General features: G+C 37.1%; 1 protein-coding gene across 1 annotated transcript in view; it reads left to right on the forward strand.

Annotated features, from left to right (window-relative positions):
- Window positions 1–23,881, forward strand: part of KCTD8 (potassium channel tetramerization domain containing 8) — a 93,872-nt gene that overhangs the window by 67,899 nt on the left and 2,092 nt on the right. The window lies entirely within an intron of this gene.

Consider the following 23,881-nt stretch of genomic DNA (forward strand, 5'->3'; position numbering starts at 1 on the left):
AAGTGATACACTTGATGCATGTTAGTACTGCCCTGGTGCTCAGGTGTAGCATTGAAAATATGCCGTGGATAATTCTTGATGTAATGTGTTATCTGTCAGTAACTTAGTCTCTAACTGAAGAGTAGCACAGAGCCAGTGAATGTTTTGTACCTAAATTAAGAAAATAAATCCCTACTCCTGGCTACCTACCTCCCTACCACTGAGCTTATTTCATAGAATATTAATATACAGTTAAAAATGGCAAACACAAAGTAATGGTTAAATCTAGAAACACTTGGAGAACTTTGCCTCTCTCTTCCTTTCCACTGTGAAATTTCACAAGGGCAGATTAGTAGCAGAAGTTTAAAAAAATATGGAATTTTTTTCCTGAAATCCAAAAATCGTAGAAACTTGGTCTTCAACCTTCCCTTCTCATGATGCTCATTCTATTTGTCATATGCAAACTAAATGCCTGTCTCAGGACATAATGCAAACTGTCATAGCATCACTTTTGAATAAAAGAAGACTATTTATTGCTCTTTACACATGACTAGAGAAAGCCTGTCCTGTGGGAAATGGCACTTTGTGTCAGTTCTATCCAAGTTTCTTCAGATCCATTTTAAATAAGCTGAATTGACAACTATTGTGATTAGGTTGCAAAAAACAAAACAAAACAATTTTAAAAATCACTTTTTACTTTCTGAGAAAATCTGAAAATATGTTTTCTTGTATCCTCTTACTCCTGTTGCACCTTGGCGTCCACCAAAAAGTAACCCTTCCTTTGCTTCATGTATTCTGTATTTCACGTGCTTTTAAAGTTTTTTAAAATGTCACATACTCTTTGCAGACATCTTTTTAATGAAGAACTGAGAAGAGCCATGGAAAAAAAATAAAGTTCTATTGTTGATCTCAGCAAAAAAACATAGTTTTAATTCTGGCAGATGCATTAAATTCTGTTGTATATTTGCTCTTCAGTGCTGCAAGAACTACTGCTTGTATTTTCTCATCATCTCCCCTTTTTCTGCTTGGTTTTGTGTGCTCAGCCAGCATGTGTTGGACTTGCTGCTCTTCTGCTCTGATTCTGCAAATGTGACCACCAATTCATTTGCATTTCGTTTTCCATGCACACCCTGTGAACTGTAGGTTTTAATCCAGTTGATAAAATGTAGAGAGGCAGCTCCATGGTGCCCTGCTGAATACAGGGTGAAGCTGCAGTGTCCACCTGCTGCACAATAATCATCACCAGTTTTCAGAATAGGGCTCTGTGTAAGCGGCCCAGTTTTCCGGTCTAGTGCTTCTCTTCATTTGAGTCTTTCTTAATACTTTTTTATGATATCAATAAGTGAGATCATAATTAAAACTTGAGTAGATCAACAGTGCCTTTGTGTGATCTCTTAATCCTGTACTAATATTAGACATTGCTGGTTTTTTTCGAATCTTCTGTTTAATGTGTCTGGGCTAGTTATTAATTTACTCTAAAGATTAGCCTTGGTACACCAACCTATGAGTGTTTCCCAGCAGTCAGTTGACTTTCTCAATTCATCTTTTACATGATTTATTGCTTGCTGAGAGAGCCTAATTAAATCTAATGGACTGCTGGTATACATCTATTGGAATATTGACATTTTACCACCAATTAGGCTGTATTCCTTATCTTACTGTGCTCTTAGATGGCTTTATATCACTTTACAGGATTAGGAAATTCTTCTTCCTCTGTTTTTCAACATATTTGTTTTCAATTAAGGTGTTGAGGTGTTTTATTTGGAAAATAGAAGCTTTACATGTCAGAAGATAAGTACAGGGCATAAAGATGTATGTAATTGGAAGGCATAATCATCTTAAATATGCTTCTCCTTTTCTTCGTTTGTATTCTCTCTTTTTCTAAAATACATCCCACAGTTTGATAAATTAAGCTCCTGTATGCAAATCTGCTTTCAAGCTAGGATTGCTTTCTTTGTTCCAAACCATTTTTCAACAAGCAACTCCTAATGATTTCAACTGTAATATCTTGCTAAACTTTAATGCACATGTGTTTCATTTGGAGATACCGCTGGAGAAATGACTGTCCCCTCACTTCATGTCCTGAGTGTCTTGTACCAGTGGGTATCTTTAGACTTCAGAGGAGTGACTCTGCAGCACACTGCAGCACTGAAGGTGTGGGGGGCTGTTGTGGAAAGCTTAACCCAGTGTCAGAGCTACTGTGTGCTTACATAATGCCTGTTAGCTCTCCATCTCTGCAGCTGGTCATTAGAGAAGAACAGCGGCAAAGCAGACACAAGCAGATGTGCTTGTACAACATCAGTTAGATTGTATGGTTTGGATCCCTTGTGAACTGTTTCTTAGGCTTCTCAGCAAAGGAATAGAAGAAAGCTAAGCAGAAGTGAGTGCTAAGTCAATTTTGGCCATCTGTACTGTGTTCTTTGTACCAACTTTAAAAAACCCAAACTGTTTCTGGGACAAAAGGTCCCCATTTATACACTAAACATCTCTTCACCCGAAACACTGTGGCCATGTGCAACTGACCTTGTGAGAACAGACCCTGACCCACACTCTTTAAAGCTGTGCCCGAACGCTGTCTGAAAAAGAGCTTGTTGGAGTTGTATATCACTGTTCAGGGAAGACTGCCAAAAGATACACTATCTGGCCAATCCTTGACCAGTAGAGTTTTCCATGAGTTTTCTTATATTTGTTAATATATATTTATCTGTAGAGGCTTTCTTTGCACAGGTCAGCCTTATGCTACAACTCAAAGATTTCACTGTATTCCATTAATTTAGATTGTAGGGTGAAGAAAATCACCACTGAAATGTCTATGCAGAGTAGTGAAAGTGGGACTGGGCTGCATAAAATTCTGAAAAAGAAAAGTTCGAATTGATATTTTCAACAGTTATAACTGCACTGATATCAGTAAAATCAATGAAAACTGTTCTATGTGGGCACCATCTTGTATACTATATCTAGTGTCCCTATACAAGTCATCATAGATAATCTTCACAATAGCTTTCCATAATATATGGTATGCTTTGTTTTTTGCACACACTGTCATGCTAATTAATTAGGTGCTATACCTATCTACATTTTCTCTTAATTTTCAGTAAGTGTTAATGATGAAATTATAAAGAATATAAAAATATAAAGAATATAAATACTCTGTTATGGGTAGAAAATTTGCTACATATCAGAAAACCTGCTCACCAAGAATATTATCTATGGACTACAGGATTATTGAGCAAAACAGCTTCTAAAATATAAATTAAAAGGCTGCACTGTTGTTTACATTAGAAGTACATGGTATCTCAGTGATAAAAGAAACATCCCTGATCTACAATGTCAGAACCAAACAAAAGTGATATTTTTAATGCAACACTGAAATATTATTTTATTAATAGATTTGGTTGTCTGGCTGTCAATTGAGGCACCAGAGGTGCCAGCATATTATTTTCTTTACTGTTTCAGGGGGCAATAACCTCTTCCAGAGGTGCAAAGAGAACAAGAGAGAAAGAGAGTTTAAACTTTAGATCTCTTGTCCCCCTTCAGCAAAAGCTATGAGAGGATGTCTGCCCTTGCTGCTTATATATGTCCTTTGATTTCTACTTCTGTTGACAACCACTTGGTTGGTGTATGCCAGGTATCTGCCTTATAAATATATTGCAAAAAAGATAAATTTTTTTGGCTTCCAAAGGGATTTTAAGTCTTAAGTTTCCCCCCTGGAATCATAGCACTGGTGTATAAATATAAATGTAGGTTTTTGGAGATGAATATGGAAGAAACCTTAAAGGTTCCTCTTCCATGGACTGATATTTAGGATCCAGTGGCAGCTAATATTCTATTCCGTTGCTGCTGAGACCTTCAAAGGAGAAAAGTATGTTACATGTTGTCCCAAAAGTAAAAATACTATACTATTCTTTCTAAACACAGTAATTGATCCTTAATGCAGATAAACTAAGGAAACAGGTTATTAACATAACCCCAAAAGACCTACCTTTCTGAAACAAGAAAGGTTTTCATATGTGTATGAATTTACTTCATAACCTATAGCACTAATGACTCCAGATTACAATTATTTGTTTTTGTTCAAGACTCATAGGCAGCTCTATGCAAATTGTAGTGATGATGGAAATTAAATATACATTAAAAATACCATTACTGAATAATTCTAGCATAATAAGTAGCCTGCTTCATAATACATTATTATTCTCATAATGGTTGAGCAACTTGTATCACAGATGCATTCAACGAAGTAGCAACAGCAGTGGAGATAGCAGCATAAACATCATGCTCCACTGCCTGCCCTGTGCTAAAGAAATTACAGTGTGGGAGGAAGGAACATAACACTGCAATTGCTGAGACTGACAGCCAAGGAAGTGATGAAGTCTTATGAAATCAACAGCATGTTGGGTATATACTCTCCAATTATGATGACAGGGTTTCACTAAAAGGTGGACCTGCTATCATTACACATAAACAGAGTTGTTAAGACAGTTTCCAAAATATCAAGAGCAGCATATATAGTTTTAAATAGATAGTGAAAGTTGTTTGAATCCAGCAGATCTTCCAACACAGTCTCATCCTGTCTCCTACCAGTATAAAGTTTGTGAAATATCCTTTTTAGTTTGGACTATTATTCTCATCTGCCTGCAAAATATTTTGCAGTCCTTTCTTGTCAGAATGGCATGCTGTCTTGATTCCACATGCTCTACTGAGAGGTTGGCTGTTAACCACCATGTTCATAGCACCGTGTGTATAATGCATGTGCTACTTCCAACTGTAGAGCAAATTCCTGGGAACACCTGTTGGGTAGGGGTTTCTTGTTTGCTTTGCTGGGCAGAATGCAGGATTTATAAAATTTTGGTTTTGTATGACTGACCAGCTTCATTGTGAGGCATGACAGAAAGCAGGTTACATTTATTTTTCTGTAAGCTGGTGTGCTGCACTGCTATGCAGGCTGGGCAAAGGGAGGAAAGACTGCTTCTGCTGGGTGCCCTCACTGGATGTACTGATAGTGGACATGAGCTGCAAAGCTGCTAAGTGTGCAACTCCCAGAAAAATTTTTGTTGGCCTACAGCACAAGCAATTCAAGGAAAACATGGTTTTTATTTTGTTCTTCATTTTCACCTTAATTTATCAAAACCCATTGAGAAGTACCTTTAAGGAAATTGTCTACGCAGATCCAACCCAAAGCTGTAGCTAATTTGGGGATCTCATCATAGATGTGGCTGGAAGGCAATTCCCAATTTACTGAATTTATACTTTCACAAGAAACCACATGTGTATAAACTTATCAAACTGCAAAACCTTCTTGTTCTGGCTTCTTAGAAAGCTTCTGAACTCATAATTGGTTAAAATCAACCTATTTTTGTACCAACGGTCTGTTTGCATTGCTTTTTCTTCTTTTGGGCTTTCAAATAAAAAAAATATATATTAAAAGAAGAAAGAGGAAAAAAGCTAGAAGCACTTTCTTTAATTTGAATTGTCTTTCACAAGCGTGGGAAGCCATAATTAAACACAGTATTCTGGGTCAGGTTTTACCTGTACCTTGCAGAGTGGTACAGTATTTCCTTCTGGGTATTCCTCACTTGTTATGTTCTGGAATTGCATACAACTTCTTCTTTAATGACTGTATTACTTTGTTCGGAGGAACTATGATCAATTAGCACAACCAATTCTTTGCTCTCCTTTTGTTTCCACTCAGACACTTAAAGAAGAAATTCTTGTTGATAATGTCCAGGATGCATTTTTGTACCATTATCTTTCATCCTGTTTCTGGTATTTAGGTCTTCAGCATCACCTCATTTTTCCAGTATGATTTTTCCTCTGTAATATCTTAGAACTTTTTGTTCCCACGTTTTTGCAGCGTGCTTCTTTGAGAAGGTCATTACTACAGATATTTAATGAGACTCATTTCAAGTATGAGTCTGAACAAAAGAACCCATGTTTCTCTAGTTCAATGATTCAATTTTCAGTGCATCTTCACCTCCCATGTAGTCAAGTCTGTGGCCACCTTTGTATTCCTGTATCAGTCCTCTTCTTGTCTGGCTTTTTGCAGGTCATTACTGCACAAGTTTCACAATACTTTTCAAATGAGTGACAAATTTTACTGATATCCTAGCAAAATATTTATTGCTCAAAATTCATCTTTTCATGCAGCTGCAGATTCTATTCCTATCAAAGTATTTATAGCACATCCATCACCAAAGTCCAAGAAACTGGTGGCAAGCAGAAAAAGACACATTTACGTATAAACCCCTTTAGAGGACTACTGCATTTAAACACTGAATGTTTATCCTTCATGTATGTAGTTTTGCAAAGCACTTACGGATTCTTCATACAAAAATGCCCAGAAAAGTAAGTGATTATTTATATTAAGTCTTGCATAAAATAGAAAGAAAATGCAATTAAATAATGGAATATCTTGAGTAGTTTTGTTTAATGCTTGTTTATACCAAGCCACACGTAGGGTAGTATTCATTTTACGACCAGAGTTGAAGTAAGTTCTTTAGAAGAACATTTCAATAATAACATAAAAGCAAAATGAAGAGAGTTTAAATTTTTTGGTCTATCTAGAATTTTTAGGCTCCATGACAAAATCTGCTGTACCCTTTTATAACATAGAGAATAACTGCACCATACACTGTTTTCTGTACAGTCCCAACTGAGAAACAGCTTTTTTCTCCTTTACATGGTGACATCTTCTTTTTGATTATTAAAAATAGAAAAGGACAGCTGCATACTTAGATGTGCATTAACTTCATAAATTGTTAATCCTGAAAAGACATGCTGCTCACAGAGGGGGTAAATTTAATGCTGCAGACAGCTATTCAGGGACTATCACTGTTTCTTACAGTTGAAGTTATGCACATCAGAAAATACTTGCTTTTCTGTAAGTTGAGCCCATTCTCAGGGTGCCCCTTAATACAAGCAAGAATTTCATTTATTTCTGAAAAAGTGCTCAAGTAAAAACAGTAAGCTTAACTGACATGGTTGTCTAGCTTGTGTCCCTGAGCAGAAGGGAGTGGGAAGCAGGTTTGCAGCATGTCTTGAAGTTCAGCATGGATGCTTCTCTGTAGAGAGCATTAGCTCCCATCTTTTCCCTGAGGGCTCTTGCCGTGAGTGATGCTGTCCTGACACATCCAGCCATGTGTCAAACATGAGTAGGATGTCTGGCCCCACCACCCTCGTGGTCAGCACTGCAGTTGATCTCTTTGCAGGAAGCAGGTGCCCATTTTCCTACATGGATGCTCCTCAAAGCAGGGTTGGACAGGCACCCCCCAGTGGCATTAGGAACCTGCAGTGGCAGGCAGGGCAGAAAAGGAGCTTGGCACATTCTTGTGGATACTTATGTCCCAGTTAAAGAAGGATCTTTGTGTGGATTTCATCCAGAGTTATTTTTGTTAGCTTTGTCTCTGATCAGCTACTGCATATACCATTTCCAAACCTCTTTCACTTCCCAGCCATAAGCTTTTGCTCGTACTTTATCATTAAACTGAAATGTTTGATGTGCTTAGTAAAGCCTTTATCAAAGAAACATGAGGGGGATAAACCTTGAAATTTTCATTGCTTACATGACAGGAGAGTGGCAAATATCTCTAAGCTGTATTCCAGCTAAGGTAAAACTGAAATCCACATCAAAAAGAGAAGATTTAGGTATATGTGGTTGAACTTAGCTAAGTGCAGCATGTCATCCGAAGAAACTCAGCTCAGCTATCACTTCACTCTGGAAACACTTGAAATCACTAGCAGAGTTTTCCAGTTTCCAGGCTTTTAGCTGTCCATGTGTGTGTGCCTGGACCGCCTACTGAGGTTGTTCCACAAGGCAGAAAATAATTCATCATCTAAAAATGATGAATCCTTTTCTAACAGCTATGTTTTAAAAACCCATATCTAAATAAAGAAACTATAAAAAATTAACTGCAAGGGCAACACAATAGTTAGAATACAGCATATAATCCTAATAGAATTTTTCAATGATGACCGTGAAAACATTTCCAAGTTTTTGGAAAGCAGGAGGTTTTACAGATGCTAAGAGGGAGCTGAAAACCTGCAGGTCCAGCTGTAACATTGCTGAATAAAGGAGCATGTCTGTCTTGCACATATTCAGGTTAATGTATAGGAATAAGAGACAACAGAACCTGACTTCTGTTCTTATGTGAGCACCGTGAAAGACCAGAACACCTTCATCTGAACTACTGGTGTGAAGCTGGATTCACAGCAGTGTAACTGTATTCAGAATCTGAGCCATGATATAAGAAGTGTAACCATATGAATACCAGAATTGAAATTCTCATTACTGAGTGTAACAATAGCAGTAGGAAGCAAAGGAGGTGATGACTGTGAAATAATTGCCTGCCTCTACCTGCTGAGGAAATAAGTGTCATTTTTTGTTATATGGATATATTATATAATGTTTTGCCATTAGTAGAAATGTATTTCTGTATCTGTACTTCTAGTACTGCATCTGTAGTAACCATAGATGCTGCATAATCTGGAGATATCCTTATTCTAACTACGTTACCATACACATTAAAATTACTCCAATTTTTTGTCCCTTTCTGCCTTCCCTTCTTTCATATAAAGACATTAAAATATCATAAAAGGGATCTGTGTAATTACTGGTTCAGTTGTGTCACAGACTACTGTAAAGTGATGTAAGATGTGGAAAATATATTTAAAGCACTAGCCGTGTTCACAAAAAAATGCTGAAATATTTTTTCAGTGAAAAACACGTTTCATCAAAAGCTAAAATATTTTAAGTACATAGATTTAATTTTTTTTTGTTAAAAAAGAAAGGTAGTTTTAAGAAGAAAAACAGGTGATTTCCAAAAGTGTTGCAAGTTATTACATAACTTTGATTCTTGTTTTTTCTTTTAACTTACGTGGATTTCCACACTAATTTTACATTATTTTATAAAAATACAAGCATCTCACTACTATAATTAGGAAGAACACACACGGGTAGAGCAACAGAATAGCAACATAGTGCAGGCACCATTCCCACTTAGTGGATCCCTTCAGCTTGGTTGTGGGAAAATAAAAGGATATATCAAAGTTTTTCTTCTGTCACTAAAAGTCCCTGCCAGTGTGAATCTCCCACCTGTGACCTTGCCTGGAATACAGGCAGCTCTAGAGCTCTGCCATTTGTGCATACTAAGCATGGCACAAAAGCTAGGTCTGAAACGTGCAAGTTACAGTATCTTGTGAGAAGAATGTATCAGCATATTTTTTTTTCCTTTTATCGACATTTGTTTACACATTTTATGGCTAATTAAAAAAAAAAAATAGGATGGGACAATTTAATAAACTTTTGACTGTAGAGTGAAAATCAGACAGTCAATCAGAAGCATCCTGAAGAACCGAACTTGTAATCCCTGGGTTTTCATTCATCTTTTCCACTAGAGGCTTTGATTTCCTTTGTTCTCCTGAATTTGTCAATCCATATATGACATACCACACACATTAGCAGACCAGAAATAGTAGTAAGAATATAAAAGAGGGATGTCTTCTACAGTCACATGAGATAAAACTGTTACCTAGTTTATGATTTGGATTTTAATTTCTCTTGGCCCAGCTGTACTTTAATCTGTAACCCCAAAATAAATTTGGAATTTATTTTGTAAGAAATCAGCGCAATTTAATCTAATAAACTATTAGTATCCAGTTGTTATATAGTATTTTCAGCAGCAAGTCTTGAAGCTTCTTACAGAAGGGACAACTTACATTTTACAGATGGACAAATTCGGGCACTGAGACGGAAGAACCCTGACTTTAATATTGACATTGAAAAGCAAAAGAAAATTACATTTTCAGGCAAAAAACCAATTTGTTCAGCGTAACTGCCTTGAATTTGAAAACTCAATGTACAGCTGAATAGGAAAGATACACTATCATTGGTAAAGCTTGGTTAAATTAATTTAGCTTATAAGGGAATCAAAATAGAGGGAAAAAAAGTATGTAGGAAGCAAAATATTACACTACAGGAAACCTGAGGACAGTGAACATAGCAAGAGAGGAGTATTTTGATCCTGGGTTCCTTTCTGGGGAATACTAAAAATGAGAAGGGCTCAGATAGCCCTCTCCCTGGTTAATCACTGTACAGATTGCACCTGGAAATCTGAGTCACTGAAGTTACATTGTTTGCCCCTGCCAATCCTAATGCGCATACAGTGCTCTTTTTGGTCACCTCTGGATGGTGACAGAAAAGAAGCACCACCTCAACTGTTATCACAAACAGATTTCAGTTTGGTTGGCTGTGTTGTTTCACAGTTTTTCAAGGAGAATTCATTTAATTAATTCAGCCTCTAGAATTTTTATCTGTTCCTGGGTTTATGTCATATAGTCACAATACTATATGTATGCATATATAATATTTCACCATACAAATGATTTAGAATCTATTTTGCTTTTTACAGAGGAAAAATGAGGTGTTTTGTGCAGAGTGAATTCATTATCCCTTACATATTGAGTAATTTTTTTAAAATTTAAATATATACCATATAAATAATTCTTGTTTTTTGCATGTATGTTCATATTTTCTGTAGCTATTTACTTTGAGTGAATGCTTTGAATTATTCCATTAGGGTGATCTAGGAATTTGGATCTAAAAAAAGTGAGTTGTTGTTATTATTGGCATTTGTTTACAGGGTTTAGGATGGAATGCCCCATACAAATTATTTTGCATTACTTTACTTTTCATGTACCACACCTTAATGATAAAATAGGTGAATGGCACTGCTATAGTTGAAATGTAAGTCTGAAATATGCTTCATGCTGCAGACACTGAAGTGAGAAAGATCTCACTGATAACCAGCATTGTTACTTACAAGTAAGAAAGGTTTCAGTGAACATTTCTGGTCTTTTCACAGAATTCTTGCAGATTGAGAACTTTCTGTTATCCCAGGGACCAGCAAGGAAAGGCATAAACTATACAAATATTATCTTGAGTATATTCTGAATTGCTTTGCTTTTAGTGCTTGAACCCTTAGGGTAGTTGACTTTGGACTCTTGCCCAGTTCATATATTCACTGCTAGTTCTTGGTAACCGAAACTTACTGAGTGTGCATTTGCCATTGTTTTGCACTTGCTTATTGCCTGTTATCATTCAGTATCAGGTAAGCCTCCCAAGGTGGCTGATGTCTGAAATACTTCTTTAACAGGAGACTTTCTCTAAGGCCAAAGCCAGTGCATGGTATTTTGACAACTTTCTACAAGCATGTCGTATACACATTATGTAAAGTCACATTAACATTAATTTATTTTGTATGCCAGTAGGAAAGAAGAAATTTGAAAGAGCTGGAAGAAAGAAATGAAAATTTCCTATTTTCTTTAAAGCAACTGACAGACTTTTTAATTGACAAAGAAAAGTCATCTGAGATGATACTAGACAAAAGCAAAGAAAAATTATCGGGGACAAATGTTAGTGTAGTATTTGAAATTGAATGGGGAAGCAAGCCACAAAGGTGATGGTTGATCCTGTCTTTTTTTATTGTTTGTTTTTTTTTCCTCTTGCTCATGCTGTTAGAACAAAGCAACTGAGCCCACTGACAATCCCCAAAGAGGAGAGTTTTTACCAATAATTTATTAATAAACTGTCCTTCAAAGAGACTATCAAAGCAAATATTCCTGAAGCTCCGTGTTAGTCACTCTCCCTCTGCTTTAACTCATGCTGGAGCTTGTAAGAGAGAAGCAGTGATTTTGGAAGTGACTGAATTCCTGAAGTTCCACTGAAATATGTTTCTGACTGGTAGACCTTATTTGAGATGGCAATTTTTACATTCCATGTATCCTTTTATTGAAAGTAAACTGTATTTGATGAGGGCATTATTAAGTCGATATATTTAACGTGTGCGTGTGTGTGTGTCAGAAGAAGGCGAGTAAGTGCTTCATGCATGTTTCAAATTGCCCTAAGCCATCACTGAGAAGTGCACTCCTTTCCCTTGAATACGCTTTCCCATCCCTCACTCCAATGTCTGTTGTTCTGGCATAAACATTTATGTGGCCACATAGGGAGCCACATCTGACAGCTGAGAATTTAAAATGGATTTAGGAAAAAAGAAATGTGAGTGTTTCAAAGAAGGGTGTTGCTTATCTGAGTGGAAAGTGATTCAGCTTCACGTTGCCTAGAAGTCTGATAAGGGCTTTGCCAAACACAGACCTGGTGGCTAAAAGACTATTTCACACTTGAGCAGATGCCCAACCAATATTAATATTTACAAAGCAGAATGCAGCAGCCAGTAATGTGGTTGACTGCAGACTGAAATGCCTGATTGACTAACAGATAAATATGTTCTTAGAAGAAAGGGGAAGGTGAGAAAGGGGAATGATAATAACGGGCAACCTCCGAGGGACCCCCAGAGAATGGGGGGCTGTATCAGCGATAAACAGGGATATAGAAGTCGGTATCCTTCCCCAGCCCAGCAGCTACTTTCTCTGAATGTTATCTGAGGATACCAAATAGAATAGGAAATAGAACTGAGACTTAACCTGCAGGTTAAGCACTTATAGTCTGTCCTGTGAATCATGGTAGGGAGATGCATTTGGGATGTGTTTCTGTAATGTGAAGATGGAGTGATTGTCTTTCTTTTTTGTCACTTCTGCCCTTATAGAGCTTTTGCAAGTATGCTATTAGCTTTTAATCTTTTTTTTTTTTTTTCATTTTTATAACATAAGCCTGCATTTGAGGTGATTTCAAGAAAATGTTTAAGAAAGAACAGCTTAAAAACGCTGAACACTCTGGACATTTTGATTGTCTGGTACTGTCCAGTATCCTGGGTGTTGAAAGACTATGAAGGTACCTCTGCTTTTAGCTACAAGGGCTAGAGTAGAAGCTGGAAGATGGGTCTGTGATAAGGAACTCTCTTCCGGTGTTCAGCATTAATGAAGTAAACTTTCTGCCAGTACTAGTTAGGGGAAAGAAGCACCATAGTCTTGAGGGAGTTTCCAAGAGCAATATGATCAAATATCCTGCCTTTGATCATTCCCCTAACTCCTTTTTGGGATATATTGAGAGTATCACTAGATAAGTCTTACTTTCAAAGGCCAAATTTATAATTTGGTGGAGTTTAATATCAATTAACTATTTCTTTTAGGGAAAATACTGCATCTAATAGGTAACTAATAAGCATTTTTCATGGTCAGAACAAATTATTTTGGCTTTTAACTGAGAACCACTCAAAAATAACGAGTCAAAAAAAGACAAGATCAGAGCTGAGCATGAACCGACTCTACAGTTTATAAATGAATGACAAGCACATCTGCCAGATGTTGCCAAGATGTTACTGAAATAAAGCAATTGGGGCTATTCACTGTAACAAGTTATGAAAGAAGAGTGCTTTATATAAAAGCTGTACTCATTTGTCATGTATACAAATGCATTCAGTTCTGAGATTCCCCTTCAAGCATCAAAATTATTTTAAGTACCTACATTTTCAGATTTTGAGCAAGGTAAAAATATTTCTATAGGTGGAGAGAGAAAAAAATCAACCATTCTACATGTAAAATATTTTTAGATCAAATTACTTTCATTTTAAAATAACAAAATCACTCAGTCATACTGCTACAAGTATAATGTTTTTATTTTATTGCTATTACTCTGCTGTTAGAGGAGAATGATATAGCACATGACTACCACTGAAGAATGTGATGATTTACCCAGAACTTAACATGGAGAATGTGAAGCATCTGGTTGATTCTGGAAGTTTGTGTTGCCTGCTAGGAAATTATCAGGTGACTTTACAGTATTCCTTTAGCTGGGATAGACTTTTAAATGTTGCTTCTAGGATTTTGCAGAAGATTGTGCAATCTGATTGTTAAACAGTGCTCTCTTCAGGGATAAACAGGAGCTTTGAGATCTTTGGCTGCAAAATATTGACCTAGTGATATAACCCAGAAATGGATAAATGTGTCATGCATAATAATTTGTGGGTGGATATTGGCAGTATTGGTGGTTTCCTGTCTGAATCTTTTGCTACAGATTCAGCTTGAATCTTATCTATTTCAAACTTTTCTATTCCAAACTTTTCATTTTCTTCTATGTCCAGCAGTGCATTAATGTCATAGCCATCTCTAACTTCACAAAGAAAAATACCATCTTCAGTATTGGACTCTGCAGTTGGATATGAATAGTGGTCCTTCCTGTCATCTTTAGCTTATCTGCCTAGAAAAGACCAGAATTTTCAGATTAATATATTTAATAAAAAGCTGTGGTCACTTCATTGGTTTTATTGGAATCCAATTGCCTATGTCAGAATTTCCCTGTCTCTCTCCTATTTAAGTACTGTTTGGCCTAGCACAAAACCCAGCTGGAAAAGTAACAAATGAAAGAATGTGGGTTGGTTATTTGTTCAAAACAAGATTCAGGTGAAATATCTAATGAACTCAAGCTGGGCACAGATGATTTATTATTCTGTCATTCCATATAACAAAAATAGTTCCCTATATATATATATATTAATTAGTCTTTTTAGGTCATGAATAATGTTAGTATTTAAAATACAGCTTGACTGGAAAGGAGCAATGAAATTTTCCTCATTGATTTATTTCACTCATTCTACTGCACCCTTTCTAGAAGTTAGTTTAACATCAGGTGGAAGTAAATGTGACAGTAAAATATTTTTATGTTGTTGTGTTCTTTTTTGTCTTTTGAGACAAAGCACTTCTCACTTACAGGCATGTGGCCCTAATCTGAAAGATGAATTGGTTCATTCACTTCAAGTACCACATAACCATTCACACACCATCAAGCTTAACACTATTAAAGGGTAATTTCCCCTGTGGGAACTATGCCCAATACAGATGCCATCACTACACAGTGTCTTTTTATCTTTCCATGGCAGGTAAGGAGATTTAAATAAGTGTTCATCAAGAGTGCAATCACAGACATATTCTTCCTATTGAAATATCCATGAAATAGAAAATAAACACTCCTAATAATCTTAGTACTCCGAAACATTACCAAGAAGACTTCAGTGTACAGTTCACACTTTGAAATTTTGTGTTCAAATCAAAGCATGTGAGATGCCTCATGGGCTTGGCAGTAGAGGGCAGGAAATATTGTGGGATAATTTGCATGTCCTATTAAATTCTGAATGTAGTAAAACAGTTCCAAGTAATCAAGGAGTATATTTTGCCTTCATCTCTTATAATCATCATTTCTTTTTCATTTTCTCATAATTTCTTTAGTTTATTATTATGGGTTCTATATTCTATCAAACTTGATAATTAAGTCTGTTGTGAGATTTTCTTTAGAACATAATATTCAAGTGTTTTTCCTCAAATATTTGGGGACTAAAGTTTTATCTGCAGTAATTTTGCCTGGTTTCATCTAAAGATGAATTGTCTAGGGATGCCAATAAAAATACGCTTTCTGGGTAAAGTACTGAAAAGTTATAGAAATCTTTTTTTTTTATTTTTTCTTTAAGAACAGACGGTATTTTTTAACCTTATTTTCACCATTAAATTGCTTTTCCTCTTAGGTCTTTTTTTCATTCTCACTTGAATGAACAGGCTTTATTTTTTAATTAATTTTCTGTAACTTAAGGTCACAGACCATGTTGTCTTTGACTTAAATGGGGTCAACATTTATGTCTAAAACTTTTAAAAAATTATTTTCAGTTTTGGACTCACAGCTCAGAATCATCTTATTAGTGAAGCCAAACCAATTTATATGCCCTGTAGGTATGAAGTTTTTCCAGAGCATAGGGCATGTTTACAAAAGTGTTTTGATAAAATATGAGTAACCTAAGTGCCATTCATGTCAGGGAAGGCCTGCTGAGATTTGCAAGCCCTTCTGTGGTAGTCTCATTTGCAGGCCAACATGCTTGGCTTTCTTAAATCACATAAAATTCAGGTTCTGCTCAAAGTATGGAAGTTGATATGTCAGCAGTGCTGGCCTTTTACCCCAGAGTTCAGGACTTAGCACAGTAATAAGTCAAAGCCTCACAGATACTAATTCTCCCTTATGCCTGCAGGAAGTTAGCTTACTTCTTCCAAATGAATATTTTACCCTGAAGTAATGGAAAGTGAAAGGGACATTTTTTGGGGGGTTTTTGAAGCTATTCTAATTTGCATTGACTACGGCCAAGGCTCAACTGGGTCAAAAAACATGGAAGTGTGAGCATTTGGCTATCCATAGCAATGCATTACTCATCCCAAAGGAGGAAGAAAATAGGAAAGGCTGAATTTCAGTCCTCCTTTCTCAAAAATACTCTGCTATTATATACTAAGCATTCTTTGGATCAAGCCTTTAATTCAAGAAATGGTTTGAAATTTTGTACCAGATGAAACCCAAATTGGAAACTGAATGGCTTTTTTTTTTGACTTGAAGCAATTTGAAACCACATAGCACAAGGACTCCTACACAAAATTTTATTCCACAGAAATTTCTGTGCTGAACTCTTCAGTTTTGCCCATAAGTGCAAGCTGTCTAGAGCAGAGCTTGTCAAGAGCACTTAGATATTTCTCACATTATATACTCAGTTATTAGTGTTGTTTGTTTGGTATGTTCATAATGGAGGAAATTCATCCATGGCCAGAGGGACAGCCATGGAATTCACTCCACTTAATTCACGTGTAGGCCTGCATATTAGCCTTAAAATTGACATTTAATGGGACATGACCTTCCTTCTCCCCTCCTCTTCCATCCCCCAGAACTAATTTAGATGTAAACTTTGATAACTAAAATTAGTAGTAAAGTTTCCTTGACAAACTGTATGGAGTTAAATCCACATAAACTCTCACTGCAAGGTCCAAGGAATTGATTTTGTACTGCATTAAATAGGACAGAGTGCAGCAGTCAGGAAGCACCTTGTGAATTTGCCAGCCATAAAGGTACAGTTTTAACCCACAGCTCCAGTGGTAAGAGTCAAGCTGAATCCTGTGCAGGTATTGAAGCGAATTCATGTGTCGAGCTGAGCTCTTAAGAACAGGATTTTCTTCTAAAACTGGAAATACCATTAATATGCCACTGAAAATGTCAGGGGTTTAGAGCTATCCTTTCAGATCTCTTAAAAGTAATCTTTTTTATAAATAAAGTGAAATTAGACATAAAAGGTAATCATTTACCATTGAAGTGTGATATTAAGTACTCAAACTTATGGTAATGAAAGTGTTCCCACAGTAGCCATAATCTGTCATCAGATTTCACAGGTGACTTTTCTCTAAGATTTCAGTTTAGTGTAATACTTCCAGTGATGGTGAAAGGTAATAAAAAACCTAGATATATTAGATGAGTAAGTCATCAGTGTGAGATTTGATGAGTACTTTTTTCTGTGATTGTATATTAATTATAGTTAATTTTACTTAGATTCTAAAGATTAAATCATAAAACACAATATGTTTCATCTTACCTTCACTCTGTCTTTGAGGTAATTTTGAGATAGCAGGTGGAGGAGAAGTTCATTCAGGATTTTAACATATCTGTGTTCCAGAATAAAGGTCCTGTGTAGCCCCTAAAAATAAGGACTTTTTCACTATGTGAAAGAGTGTGGAAAAAATTGCTTTTAAGTAAAGTCAAGGACAAATCACATATTGCAAAAATTATGAATCAAACTGCAAATAATATTGTTGAATTAGATGTAATTCTTTGTGCAGATACAAATAAAAATAACTTTTGTTCTCATTGCTGTTATGTTCCTGAGCCATCCAATATATCAGTTTAAAACCCTGTTGCCCTCCTGTTTTCATTTTTTATTAAATCAATTAGAAAAATGAAATTTATTTAGTTTCAGTACTTGACATTGTAATTTTGTTAACAAATTTGCTTCAATTTTTTGAAGATGTTTTTGAAAGAAAAAATGTTTTTAAAGATGTTTGTTGAAGTTCTCAATAAATGTAAAGTATTTACAAAAAGTTTTTTGTTTATGCAAGAGTTAGTTTTGTTTATGGCTATATAATTTCAAAGGAACTGATTTAATTAATTGCGTTATTTCATTAATTCAATAGACTGTATCAAGAAGAGCTGAGTTTAAGTACATTTGAAGAAATAGGAAAGTATGAAGATAAAATACCCTGAAGAACTTTGTTTTCACTAAAATTACATAACCGAAAGACTCAAGATTTTGGGTTTGTTGGCTTGATATTTTAATTGGTTTAGGTTTTTACTTAAATCAGCAAACAGGCTTTATTTTATAGTGCTAGCAAGGGAACTGATAAAACTCAAATCAGTTCACTTCTTTTATGCATATGTTATGAAACAACAGTAAAAGATAGCATCTTTTCAGCAGATTTCATCTTTCTTGATTGAGGTGGTACATACTGAACACATATAAAGTGTTGGTTATGGTTTTTTCCCAAATGACTGTTTTTATATCAGCTTCAGCTCTTATCTACATGTGTTGCATCTAGCTATAGCCATTGTACTCCAGAGCTAAGATTTTCCATTATTCATTTCAACACAGTAGTTACTAAAATAGCTAACTGCAGCAATCTGTGCATATGTTCACAGCTTCTTTTACATTCTGCAGTAAAAATAAGCTGAATTATAAACAAAAAAATTATCTTTGAAATGCTCTAGGAAAAAAGTAGCTGAGTGAGGAAGTTAATTCATGCATCTGACATGTGCATACAGGAAACCAGGTATTTGACCGAAGAAAGAGGAGAATCATGAAGAATGATTTGGGTTGAAAGGGACCTTTAAAGGCCATCTAGTCCAAGCCCACCCTGCAGTGAGCAGTGATATCTTCAACTACATCAAATTGCTCAGAGTCCCATCCAGCCTGACCTTGAATGTTTCCAGGGATGGGGCATCCACCACCTCTCTGGGCAACCTGTTCCAGTGCCTCATCACCCTCATTGCAAAAAACTTTCTTCCTTATATCTAGTCTAAATTTACCCTCTTTTAGTTTAAAATAGTTATTCCTTGTCCTATTGCAACAGGCCCTGCTAAAAAGCCTCTCCTCATCTTTCTTGTAGTTCCTTTCAGACTGGAAGGCTGCAGAACCTTCAGTTCTCTGGGCTGAACAACCGCAACTCCCTCAGCCTGACTTCCTAGGAGAGGTGCTCCATCCCTCTGATCATCCTTGAGCCCTCCTCTGGACTTGCTCTAACAGGTCCATGTCCTTCCTGTGCTGGGACCCCAGAGCTGGATGCAGCACTGCAGGTGGGGTCTCACCAGAGCAGAGCAGAGGGGCAGAATCCCCTCCCTCCCCTGCTGCCCACGGTGCTCTGGATGCAGCCCAGGATATGATTGACTTTCTGAGCTACAAGCATGTTAAGATCCAATGAGAGATGCCTCTGCCTGAATTAAGATGCACATGAGTCTGTATGCCAAAGTCAATAATACAGATTTTATTTAACAGTAAATGTGAGGTAGAGAGATAGAAATAAATAGAAAAGAGATGGGGAGGAAAGAGAGAGATCAAGCAGAAGATAGTCACCACCCATGGATCCAGCATCATCCTGTTGGTCTTTCTTCAGCCTGGACTTCTTGGAGGTGAGGGTCCCAAGGTGGTTAAAAACAGCAGCAGGAACAGTAACACGAGTAATCATACAGCATCCAGTAGCTATCCCAACCTGTAAAATGTAAATCCAATTGCAATCAGAGCGCACATTGCCAGGTCATGTCCAGCCTCTCATCCACCAGCACTCCCAAGTCCTTCTCAGCAGGGCTGGTTGTGATCTGTTCATCCTCCATCCTGTGTTGGTACTGGAGGTTGCCCAGACCCAGGTGGAGCACCTTGCACTTGACCTTGTTAAACTTCATGGGATTTCCATGGGCCCTCTTCTAGGACTTGTCAAGGTCCATCAGGATGGTGTCCTATCCCTCAGGCATGTCAGCTGCACCACTCAGCTTGGTGCCATCTGCAAATTTGCTAAGAGTGCACTCGATTAATCTATGAATCTTCTATTTCATCTTCATCTGTGTCATTGATGAAAACATTAATCAGGTCTGGTCCCAGTAGACCCTAGAGGGACACCACTTGTCAGTGAAGCCCATCTGGATATTGAACAACTGACCACCACCTCTTCACCCTCTGGCTGGAACCATCCAACCAATGCCTTATCCACCAAACAGTCCACCCATCAAATCCATATCTCTCCAATTTAGAGGGAAGGATGTTGTGAAAAACCATGTCAAAGGCCTTAGAGAACTCCAGATAGGTGACATCCATGGCTCTTGCCATGTCCACTGATATAGTCACTGCACCATAAAAGGCCCCTAGGTTTGTGAGGCAGGATTTCCTCTTGGTGCAGCCAAGTTATGGAGCACTCAGGTTAATTGGATTTGAATATGATTTCTTTTGTTTTAAGGCTGTTGTACTAATATTTAAGAAAATAAATGTATACAAAAAATTCAAATATAGATAAGCAGAATATCATTATTTTTTGCTTTTAATGTTTCCAGTGTAGTATTTTTTTCTGATGCAGGAGGTAGAGCTAAAAGAATCTTCAAATAGTTATTCAGACTGCGCTTTATGAATATCTGCAGCAATTTATGTAAATACATGGTTACAATTTTCAACCAACAGTTTGTGGCCACTGGATTGTTTGCTGAGGTGTTTGGCATGTTCTTTCGCTGACTGGAGCTCTGTTGCTTTGTTGCTGTTTGATCAGGAATTCAGAGAGAATTTGTTCTGGTTTCTGTTTTGGTTGTCGTGACTGATAAAAGCAATTTTCACTTCAGAGAATTAAGTTTATAAGTTTCTAGATAATTTTCCATGCATATTTTCTCCTGATTGAAAGGGATTCTTTTAGTTGTCGGTTCTCTCTTGTTGGGTAAAATCTGTGCCAAGAGCAACACAGATGAGGAATAAGTACAGTCAAAGTAAATGTAATATGCCTTCCTGATCAGAGAAATATCTGACATATTCTTTCGAGTCTACTAGACTTGGGAGTCTAGTAGCCACCTGTGCTGGTTTTGGCTGGGGTAGAGCTAATTTTCCTCTCAGTGGCTTGAACTGTGTTTTGGATTTGTGCTTTGTTATCAACAGGGTTGATAACACAGAGATGTTTTTGTTACTGCTGAGTAGGGCTTACACAGAGCCAAGGCCTTTTCTGCTTTTCATACAGCCATGCTGGTGAGGAACTTGGGGTGCATAGGAGACTAGGAGGAGACACAGCCAGGACCCCAACTGACCCCAACTGACCAGATATTCCAGACCATGTGACATCATGCTCTGTATATAAAGTGGGTGGAAGAAGGAGGAAGAGGGGGGACATTGGGAGTGATGGTGTTTGTCTTCCCAAGTCACTGTTACATGCGATGGGGTTCTGCTCTCCTGGAGATTCTTGAACACCTGCCTGCCCACAGGGAACAGGGAGTTAATTCCTTGTCTTGCTTCACTTGTGTGAGCAGCTTTTGCTTTCCCTATTAAACTGCCTTTATCTCAACCCATGAGTTCTCTGGCTTTTACCTTTCTGATTCTCTCCCGGATCCTGCCTGTGGGGGAGTGAGCAAGTGGCTACGTGGTATTTGATTGCTGGCTGGGGTTAAACCATGACACCACCATACTAAAAGTGATGAGTAAGCCCAGGTAAAGGGCTAGCTCACTTTCTATATTTCTGTGAGAGTTGCAGCCACATAAGAGCATTAAAGGAAAAAGAAGTTAGAAGATCAATGTCTACTGGAACTGCCTGGAGGAGAAGTGCTACCTGGGAGCTATTTGGAGAGCTGAGCAGTGGAGAAGGCAACTGGCCATATCTTTGCAGAGGAAAATAATTTGAATAGGACCAAAATGCAGTGACTCACTTCAGCCTCTCTGAGCTGGGGAATCAGCAGGTGGTGGAGGTCCTGGAACAGGCAGGAGCATGAGAGACCGGTTGTAAGTCAGTGATTTTTTTTTTTTAGTGTTATATGTGGATTTGGCAGTGTCAGGTTAACAATTAGACTTGATGATCTTAAAGGTTTTTTCCAACCTAAATGATCCATGAGTCTATGTGCACAGTGGAGCAAATATACTTTCTCTGAGTTTTTAAGAACTATTCTGCACTCCTGGAAAATAAGTAGTTTCATGTGGACTGAACTACTTAAATGTCTTTAAGATTATTCTGGAATCGCTGAGGAGGTACAGTGGAGAGTGTGGCAGCACAAAGGGCAATAAGGAGATGTTTTCTGAATTAGAAATGTAGCTAAATTTGTCTGATAATCCCTGATGTTGAAAATTAAACAAATATTTTGTAGATCCTTTTCTATATATTTTAACATTCTACTGGGTTTCAGCAGGCATAAAATACTGTAAGGAAAACCTCCCCTGTAGCAGAACTGTTGCATCTGTTAATAACATACTACTGAGAAAGCAGTGCAGAGGCATATAAAGAATTCTATGTGAGGGAGGATTTGTTAATTTGTAAAAGGAAAGGTGTGGGAGAAACTTGTGTTTCGATTAAAGTCATTGTGAATTTAGGCAATTCAGTGGAGCATACAGAACTCAGTGCTGTAAAGTACAGAACCTCAGCCCTGGCTATAATCCAAAAAAGCATTTAAATATCTGCCTATTGTCATGCTCCTGAATAATCTTATAGCAGGAAATGGATCTTTTTATATTCTTGAAGGTGTATTTCAGTGGGCTTTTTTGAAATAGATCCTTAGTACATTGCGGGTTTGAGCCCATGAGAAGCAAGGAGTACCAATAAAGAGCTAAGTACAAAGTAACCAACAAGAAATAACATCTTGATATATGAAGTTGCAGCAAAAAAAATGGGCAGGAAAGAGACTTGAAGACTACTGAGTATTGCTAACAAAAAGCTTTAGTTTCTTAGTCTTAGAGTGAGTTGTTATATTTGAAGAAGCCAAGATTGTAAACTAGATTAGATATTGATGTTAATCATGTTACTGAAAATCAGAGTAACAATACTGAAATCACTGTCTGATTAACTACTCAGTTTTATAATTGCATGCTGCAAGGCCAGAGTAGTTCCATAATGCCAGCTGACTCTCAATTTAGCATATTCATATAATCATTTGAGGTATGAAATGAAATGCCAGCTACAACAATAGAAGGAAGGCATGTAAATTTATTTAAGAAGGTGATCATATTTCTGAAAGAGAAAGAGGAGGGAAATCGTTGCAGCCATGTGTTAAATATTTGGGTTGAATATAATGAAGTAGAAAATTGCTTGTGTTTTTCACTCTGCATAATGTAAGTACAAGCCTGTAGGATTGTTGTCTCTCTCTGGCTCTTGATTATTCATGGATTTCTCAAGATGGACTACAGAAATAGGACACAGCATCCTGGGATGCTGGCTAAAACAGAAGAAAAGCATTGTTGAATGCTGCTTTTGTTAGACTAATCTTTATTTTCCTCTGTGTATTGCTTTGGTACCCATCCCCCCCCCCCCCCAATCTCATATAAAATATTGCAATCTTCTTAGGTTCCTTTGAGTCAAAGAATTGCACTGTCAAAAAGACCACTGGAGTGTTCATATTCCTTCTGCATTCTTTGTAATTGTAATTGCATTTCTAATTTGTAATTCTGAACAACAAAATGCTAAGTGAATCAAAATCTTACAACTCTGTCCCAGTGACTCAAGGTAGAGCTGTCATACCCTGAGTTTTGTTACTGTCAAAGGCTGTTAACTGATGCTGGTGGTGTCTGGATAAACTGTAAGGATAATCTAGTTTTCCTAAGATATTTAGATACCTAACCTATTTGGACACTTTCAGGATTTGTAGCAAACACACAACTGCCACTGAATCCCCACTCTACGTTTTCACTGAGATCCTTAAATATCGTTGAAATTTTTCCCTTTGGTCCAATCCAACATCCCTTGAGCTCCTTAGATATTTCTGTCATCTTTAGATAGTGTCCTAAATTAAGATTGTGATGTTTTTATGATGTCAGCATAGCATCATTTCACTTCACAGCTGGAGTTTTGAAATAAGGCTTCAAAACTGAAAATGTTTGTGCAGATTTAGCGGCTACCACTTAATTTTCACATTCATATTCTGCTTAAGACTTCAAAGCAAAAATGA

Source organism: Aphelocoma coerulescens, chromosome 4 (genome assembly GCF_041296385.1).
Source record: "Aphelocoma coerulescens isolate FSJ_1873_10779 chromosome 4, UR_Acoe_1.0, whole genome shotgun sequence".
Classification (NCBI taxonomy): domain Eukaryota; kingdom Metazoa; phylum Chordata; class Aves; order Passeriformes; family Corvidae; genus Aphelocoma; species Aphelocoma coerulescens.